Source organism: Pteropus alecto, unplaced genomic scaffold, assembly GCF_000325575.1.
Source record: "Pteropus alecto unplaced genomic scaffold, ASM32557v1 scaffold94, whole genome shotgun sequence".
NCBI classification, from domain to species: Eukaryota; Metazoa; Chordata; class Mammalia; order Chiroptera; family Pteropodidae; genus Pteropus; species Pteropus alecto.
In genome coordinates, this window is record NW_006437736.1 from 9640956 (window position 1) to 9647621 (window position 6666).

The window sequence follows — 6666 nt, forward strand, 5'->3', positions numbered from 1 at the left end:
TTTATCTGTTTTTCAACTGGATTATTTTTAATTGAATGGAAGATTTCTATTTTTTTCTACAGTGAAAGGATTTTTAAAAAATTATGTATAACAATAGGCAAAATTATTTAAAGTCAATAAATTTTTATTTAAGGAATTTTACATGTTGTGATTCCTTCCACTGCCTATCAAGATTGCCTTAGTTCCTCTAAACTTGAGTCAAGTTAGCCCTTTTTAGAAGAACCTATGCTTAATCCACGGTTGTCCTGTTAGTCAGACCATAATTTTTTTAATTGGGCTTCTTTTATCTCCACTTCAATATGCACATACTGATGACATGCTTCCAACATTTCCCCACCTAGAATTTTTGGGAACTAACTTCTTCAGGTAATTTACTTTAGGGTCACTTTAGGGTCAAAGTAGATGAATTTACATGGTTCTCAATTGCAGAGACCCTTTAAACATGAATGAGTTCAAATCATATTCACTCCTAAGCTCTCACACCCAAGAATGGTGTGGACTATGGGATTTTTTGTCTTCCAAAAGACAAAACAAAAATTAACCTTTAGGCCTTTTTAACTTTTAGCAACCCTGTCTTGTAGTTCTTTATCACAAATCTAACAGATATTTCTCTGAGTAAGGCAAAACCACATAGTTACTCTATGAGGCATTTCCAACAACGTGGGGCTATAGAAAAGCCCAGTGGAGATAGACATCACTATTGGGTTGTTTTTTATTAACTGATAGGTTCATTATACAAATACATATGTATATAAAATATTCAGCTATATTTGGATAATTTAGATAAAATGAGATATATATGTATATGCAATAAAATAAAATAAGGCATAAAATTTTGTTATTTCAGTTGCAAATATTTTCTTTCATAATTTACAATCTTTTGACTTTGTTTATATGTCTTCTGCCATACATATAATGTATCTGGATTTTATGTTTTGTCAAGATAGCTTTCTCCTCCTAAGATTATAAAAGTTTTCTCATTTTTTCTTTCACTCTTAAAAAATTTATATTCCAAATACAACTGAAATTTATTCATTCTTAAGTATAGAGTGAGGAAGACATTTAATTTTACTTTTTTTCATATAGATAGCTCCTTGTCCCAACACCATTTATTAAATAGTCTGTTGTTTCCTGACTGATTTTAAGTGACTCATTTATCATATCCTAGGATTATATATATAAATGAATGTATTTTATTTTTCTGGGCTTTTGGTTCTGTTCTATTGATTTCTTTGCCTTTTTATTTATAATGCCATATTATTTCACTTACTGTGACTTTACAGAATATTTCTATATCTCATGAAGTACTTTTTTGTTCTTTTTCTAAAAATCTTGACTTTTTTGGCACATCTCATAGATATACTTTAGAATTAGCTTGCCAATTCTATAAAAATTTTTTAAAAATTTTGATTAAAGATGCATTACATTTATTATTTCATTTGGGGAATAGTAATATCTGTATGATATTGAATCTTTTTATCTCGGAATATCTTTTACGGCCTTCATTAAAATTATATGGTTATCTTCAATAGATTTCATGCTTTTAAGTTTTTTTCTTAAGTAATTCAAGGTTTCTTTGGAATTGAATATAGCTTTCCACTCTATTACATTTTCAAATTACTTTTTGCTTATTATAGGAAAGCTGTAGAATTTTATATGTTAATTTTATTTCTACCTTTCCAAAAATGTTAATTTAAACAGATATTGTGTGATCGCCTTGGATTTTCTAGATATATGTCTATCAATATTCATATTTATTTATTTTTTCTGATCTTTTTGTGTTGACCAGTAACTCTAGGACAAAATTATTGACCCTAAAAGTAAGTATCATTATATCTTGTTTTTGACTTTAATGGTGATGTAGTCTAATATTTTACTCTGCAGAATATTTGGAAATTGGCAAAATGATGATAATTGTTGAAGATGAGTGGTAGGTACATAGAATTCATTAATCTATTTTCTCTATGCTTGTATACGTTTTAAAATTTCCATCATAAAGAGTTAAATAGAAAAATAGAGTCGAATTAAAAAAAAGAACAAGGCTAGTTTTAGGTCAAAACTCTTTTTTAAATTGAAGTTGTATCTTTTTTCCCCCCCTAACTTATTGTAAATTTTTTATTTGAAATGGGAATAGAATTAAATGTGTTTTCAAAAAAATATTTTTGAAAGAAAAACTGTAACAAGGTCCACCCATCTCAGAAGACTAAGTGAAAAAGTATGAGAATTTCAATATAAAAAATTGAGAAGTCATTCTCTAAATATTTAGACTGGCTTCTCCCTCTTTTCATCAACTTACAGTTTTCAATAACAGTAGAAATGTCTCTAGGGCCTACGGCATGCTGAAAAGACAGAAGGGACTAAATAATGCATCATTGCTAGAAGGGTTTTTTTGGGAAAAAGATATGGGTCATGGCAGCTGTATTGAACTGCCAAGATCCCCCCTCCAGGACATTTATCCCCCCAGCTGCTGGGATTATAGTTGGCTGACACTTTCTAGCTGCCAACCCTTTCCAGGAATTGCCTATGGCTGAAGAGAACCACTTTGCTCAAGCTTCTACCTGCTTCTCAGGAGCAGCCGCATCCGAAGACTGGCTTGTATGGGGCTGTAAAATCCCAGCATCTTTGCCCAGCTCAGGGCAGTTGTTGGCAGGGCTGATTCCTTCTGAGGAAAGATTTGTTCCAGGCCTCCTGGATGGCCGTCTGCTCCCGGTGTCTCTTCATATCAATTCCCTCTACATGTGTTTGTGTCTGTGTCCAAATATGACACCAGTCATATTGGATTAGGAGTCCACCCTACTCTAGTATGACCTCATCTTAATTTAAAAAATGACATCTGTAAGGACACTGTTTCCAAATAAGGTCACATTCTAACGTTCTGGGCGTTGGGACTTCAGTATATGGATTTTGGGAGGACACAATTCAGCTGATAACATAGTGTCACTTCAAGTTTCTTTCCGATACCTTGGCCCTTCCTCTATAAGTTTCCTCTGCACTCCAGTATCCTTTTTCTTCTAGTATCGAGTCACTTTCTAATTTTATAGTATAATACTTGTGGGCAATTAAATTGGAATATATATTCTTTCCTTTTTTTTTGATGGACTAGCCCGGCTTTGAAGATTTCTTACTTTCTTTTTACATCGATTTAATTTTTTCTCTAGGGCCTTCCCCTTTCTCCTAAAGAATTCTTTCTCTTCCTCTAGAGTCTAACCTAATCAAACAGTGTTGTTTTATTTTTTGTTTTTTCCCCCTCTGTTCTCACTCTGCTAATAAAACTGAAACATGTCTTTTAAAATCAATGCATTTGTTTCCTTATTTCCCGAGCAAAACCGATTCCCAGAGACAGTGTGCCAGATAGAGGCCTTTTAAATTATTCTTTCCTTTTCGTTTTAAAATTTCATTCAAAATATTTTTTAAAAATTGTGCTAAAATACACATAAGATAAAATTTATCATCTTAACAATTTTTCGTGTACAGTTAAGTAGGGTTAAGTATTTTCACATGTTGTGTTTAAATTATTCTTAACTATTGTTTTATAGTCATTTCATTGAGTGGCTACTGTTCCTCAAGCCAAAAAGATAATATGGCCCCCTGTAAAATGAATCCTTACATCTTTTTCTTCTCTAAATTTTATTACAAAAAATTTTAGATATAAGGAAAAGTTGAAAGAAAAGTACAATGAATACTTCTAATCTTACATTCAACAATATTATTTAATCATGTTTGCTTTGTCCACCTATATGTATATATATTTATATTTATATATATACATTTATATTTATATGTATAAATTATATGTATATATTTTATACATTTGTGTGTTTATGAATGCATATGTGTATGAAAAATATATTTATGCATCTTTTCTTTACCGTCCTGAAAGCAAGTTATGGACATCAGGACACTTTGCTCCTAATATTTCACCATGTATCACATAAAAATAAGAATACTCTCCTACATAATCACACTGAAGAAAATGAACAAATTTTCTAATATCATCTAATATTCAGTCTATATTCAAATTTTCCCCATCTCCAAAATGTCTTTTATGACTTTTTTTTGGTTTTGAGAACCATTAAGTTTCATGCATTTCATTCTAATTCTTTTTGTTTATCCATCGAAATACTTTTCACTCTTTTGTATTTGAAGCCAAAGTTTGAGTCTTTAAAATAAAAAAGCCATGGTGAACTTATGTAATTAACAAATTATAATGGACAAGCCAAATGATTTCAAGAGATTTATACTCACATCTTACCTTGGCCCTAGATCTGTTGAAGTTCAAAATAAGATGGAGAGGAATAGAACCTAGGTCTGCTGAAATATTGCAACCTATTCATACCTAGATGCTACAATTAAAAGGCCAGTCCTCTGTGGTCTATGTACGCTTAACTGTCTTTTGTAATTTCTGGCTCTAGTCTACTATTTTCTAAGAAATATGTTATAAGTAGCAAAAATTATTCCATTGGTGGAACAATAATTCTGTATAATGAAGTTTTGTTAGTCTTACAGGGTATGAAAATACTGTTTTTTTGGGGGTAAACTAATGTTTGATTGAATCACACCTGCTTAGATCTAAGTCTGCCAGAAAATAGCTCTTACTAATGCTAGTAAAAACTAGTCTTCTGTCTGTAAACGTCAGCCAAAATATAATGTGTTACAACCTACAATGGTCAACACTCATAAAAGTGCTGAAGTTGAAGCCCTCCTCTTTTCCTTCATCTTTCCATGTGTTATTTCGATTGACCTAATCTAGTGTAGTAGTGATCTCATAAGATTTTCTGATCAATATGGCTGTATATTGAGGGAGGAGTGTATATTGGAGTGATGATTAATTCCACTTCTCTCGTAATCCCTGAATTTAGAACTAGTTGAGAAGTACATTCAGAGGTCATTAAGGAGATGGACAGATCAACCTTGTTTTTGTAAAGTGGATTGGAAAATATGGTTAGATCCATTATTAGGCTTTCTCTCCCCAGGTTCTAGACCTTGGGTTAACCTACCTGAGGGAGAGTTTTAGTGTTTAGGACAGACTCACATACCCAGAATTGCTACTTCACATTCTGTGAGCCCCCTATTAGTGCAAGCAGAAAAAAAAAAAAAAAAACCACATAACTGGGCACTGTCTTTTAAAATAAAATTGAAATATAATTTAATTACAGTAAAATTTATCATTTTCAATGTGTAGTTGGATAAGTTTTAACAAATTAGAAAATTCTGTGATCACTATCACAATCAAAATTTAGAACATTTTCATCACCCCAGGAAGCTCCTTCCTATGCTTTTGCAGTCAATCTCTTCTACTATCCACTCTTACCCCTAGACCCTGACAATCCTGATGAGATTTCTATCCCTGAAGTTTTGCTTCTAAAATGCTATATAAATGGAGTTGTGCAGTATGTCATTGCATACATCAGTGGCTTATTTCTCCTTATTGCTGAGTTGTCTTCCATTGCGTGGATATGCCACAGTTCACCAGTTGCCGGACATTTGGGTTGATTCCAGTTTTTGGCTATGATGAATAAAGCTGCTGTAAACATTTGCGCAAGTGTTTGCGTGGAGTTATGTTTTCATTTCTCTTGAGTAAATTCCTAGGAATGTGATTGTTGAATCATATTGTAAGTATATGTTTAACTTTGTAAAGAAATGGTATACTGCTTTTTAAGACATTAATTCCACCCAATAGAAGAACATGAAGCAATGTATGTTATACTCTAAATACTCACAGGGCAGGTAAATTTCCTACCTGGGGATGAGTAAGTGATGAATGGGGAGAGAGGATATGACTTATAATATGACTTTATTGTAGTGACTCAAAACTCTGAGTGGTCATTAGAATCTCATAGGAAGCTTTTATAAAATTTGATGCTATTGCCCCACCCTCTTCAGTATTAATAGGTTTTTGGTGAAATCTTATATTTTTTAAAGAGCCCCAGATGATTCTAATTATAGCAAGGCTTGAGTACCGCTCTAGTGGAAGTTCCCTCATGGAACCATGGTGCCTGTAAAATAGACATGGCTTCTTGACAACCAAGAGGCCATTTCATTGATGAAAGAGAATCAGTAATATGACAAAATCAGTTGTAACTTTCATGGTATTGTATGAAATAGTATAAAACTAATAACATTTTAGGCTCTAAATATATTTTAAAAATATTTATCTTCCACAAATTTTTAAGAGAACTATAATTCTGAAGTACTTAGGCCACTGAAAAATCTAATTCAAAATGTTTTGTGTTCTCATATAAAAACCTCAGCTCTCCTACTCCTTTTCAATATTAAATATATAAGGAGACTCACAATGTTTTTTTTTTTTTTGTTAACTCTGCTGAGTTTCCCAAGGATGTGGCCTTTCCTGATTGGTTGAATATATTCTGTTAGGATAAAGATTATTCAGTTCTAGATGGCACAATTTCTTTGAGAAATTCTGAGCTAATTTTAGACTCTGATTCACAAAACAAACTACTGTTTAGTTCTTTTGATTTGATTTGAAAGGGATGCCTTTTAAAGCATCTTTTATATTATTGGACCTGTTTGAAAACTTCTTACCTGTATCATGTTCTTTGGGCTTAGTTCTTAGTTTAGAATGTCAACTTCACTCTAAAAAGCGATGAGTTGTCAAAGTAAAGTGTTAATGATTCAAGAGGAACATCTCTAGGTTTCACAGATGGC

The 6666-nt window shown here is 32.2% G+C and overlaps 1 non-coding gene across 1 annotated transcript; it reads right to left on the bottom strand.

Moving 5' to 3' along the window:
• Positions 1-568: 568 nt before the first annotated feature.
• Positions 569-699, bottom strand: LOC112481966. Its single transcript, XR_003047142.1, has one exon. It is a non-coding gene; the product is annotated as a small nucleolar RNA SNORA18 (small nucleolar RNA).
• Between the last annotated feature and the right edge of the window lie 5967 nt (positions 700-6666).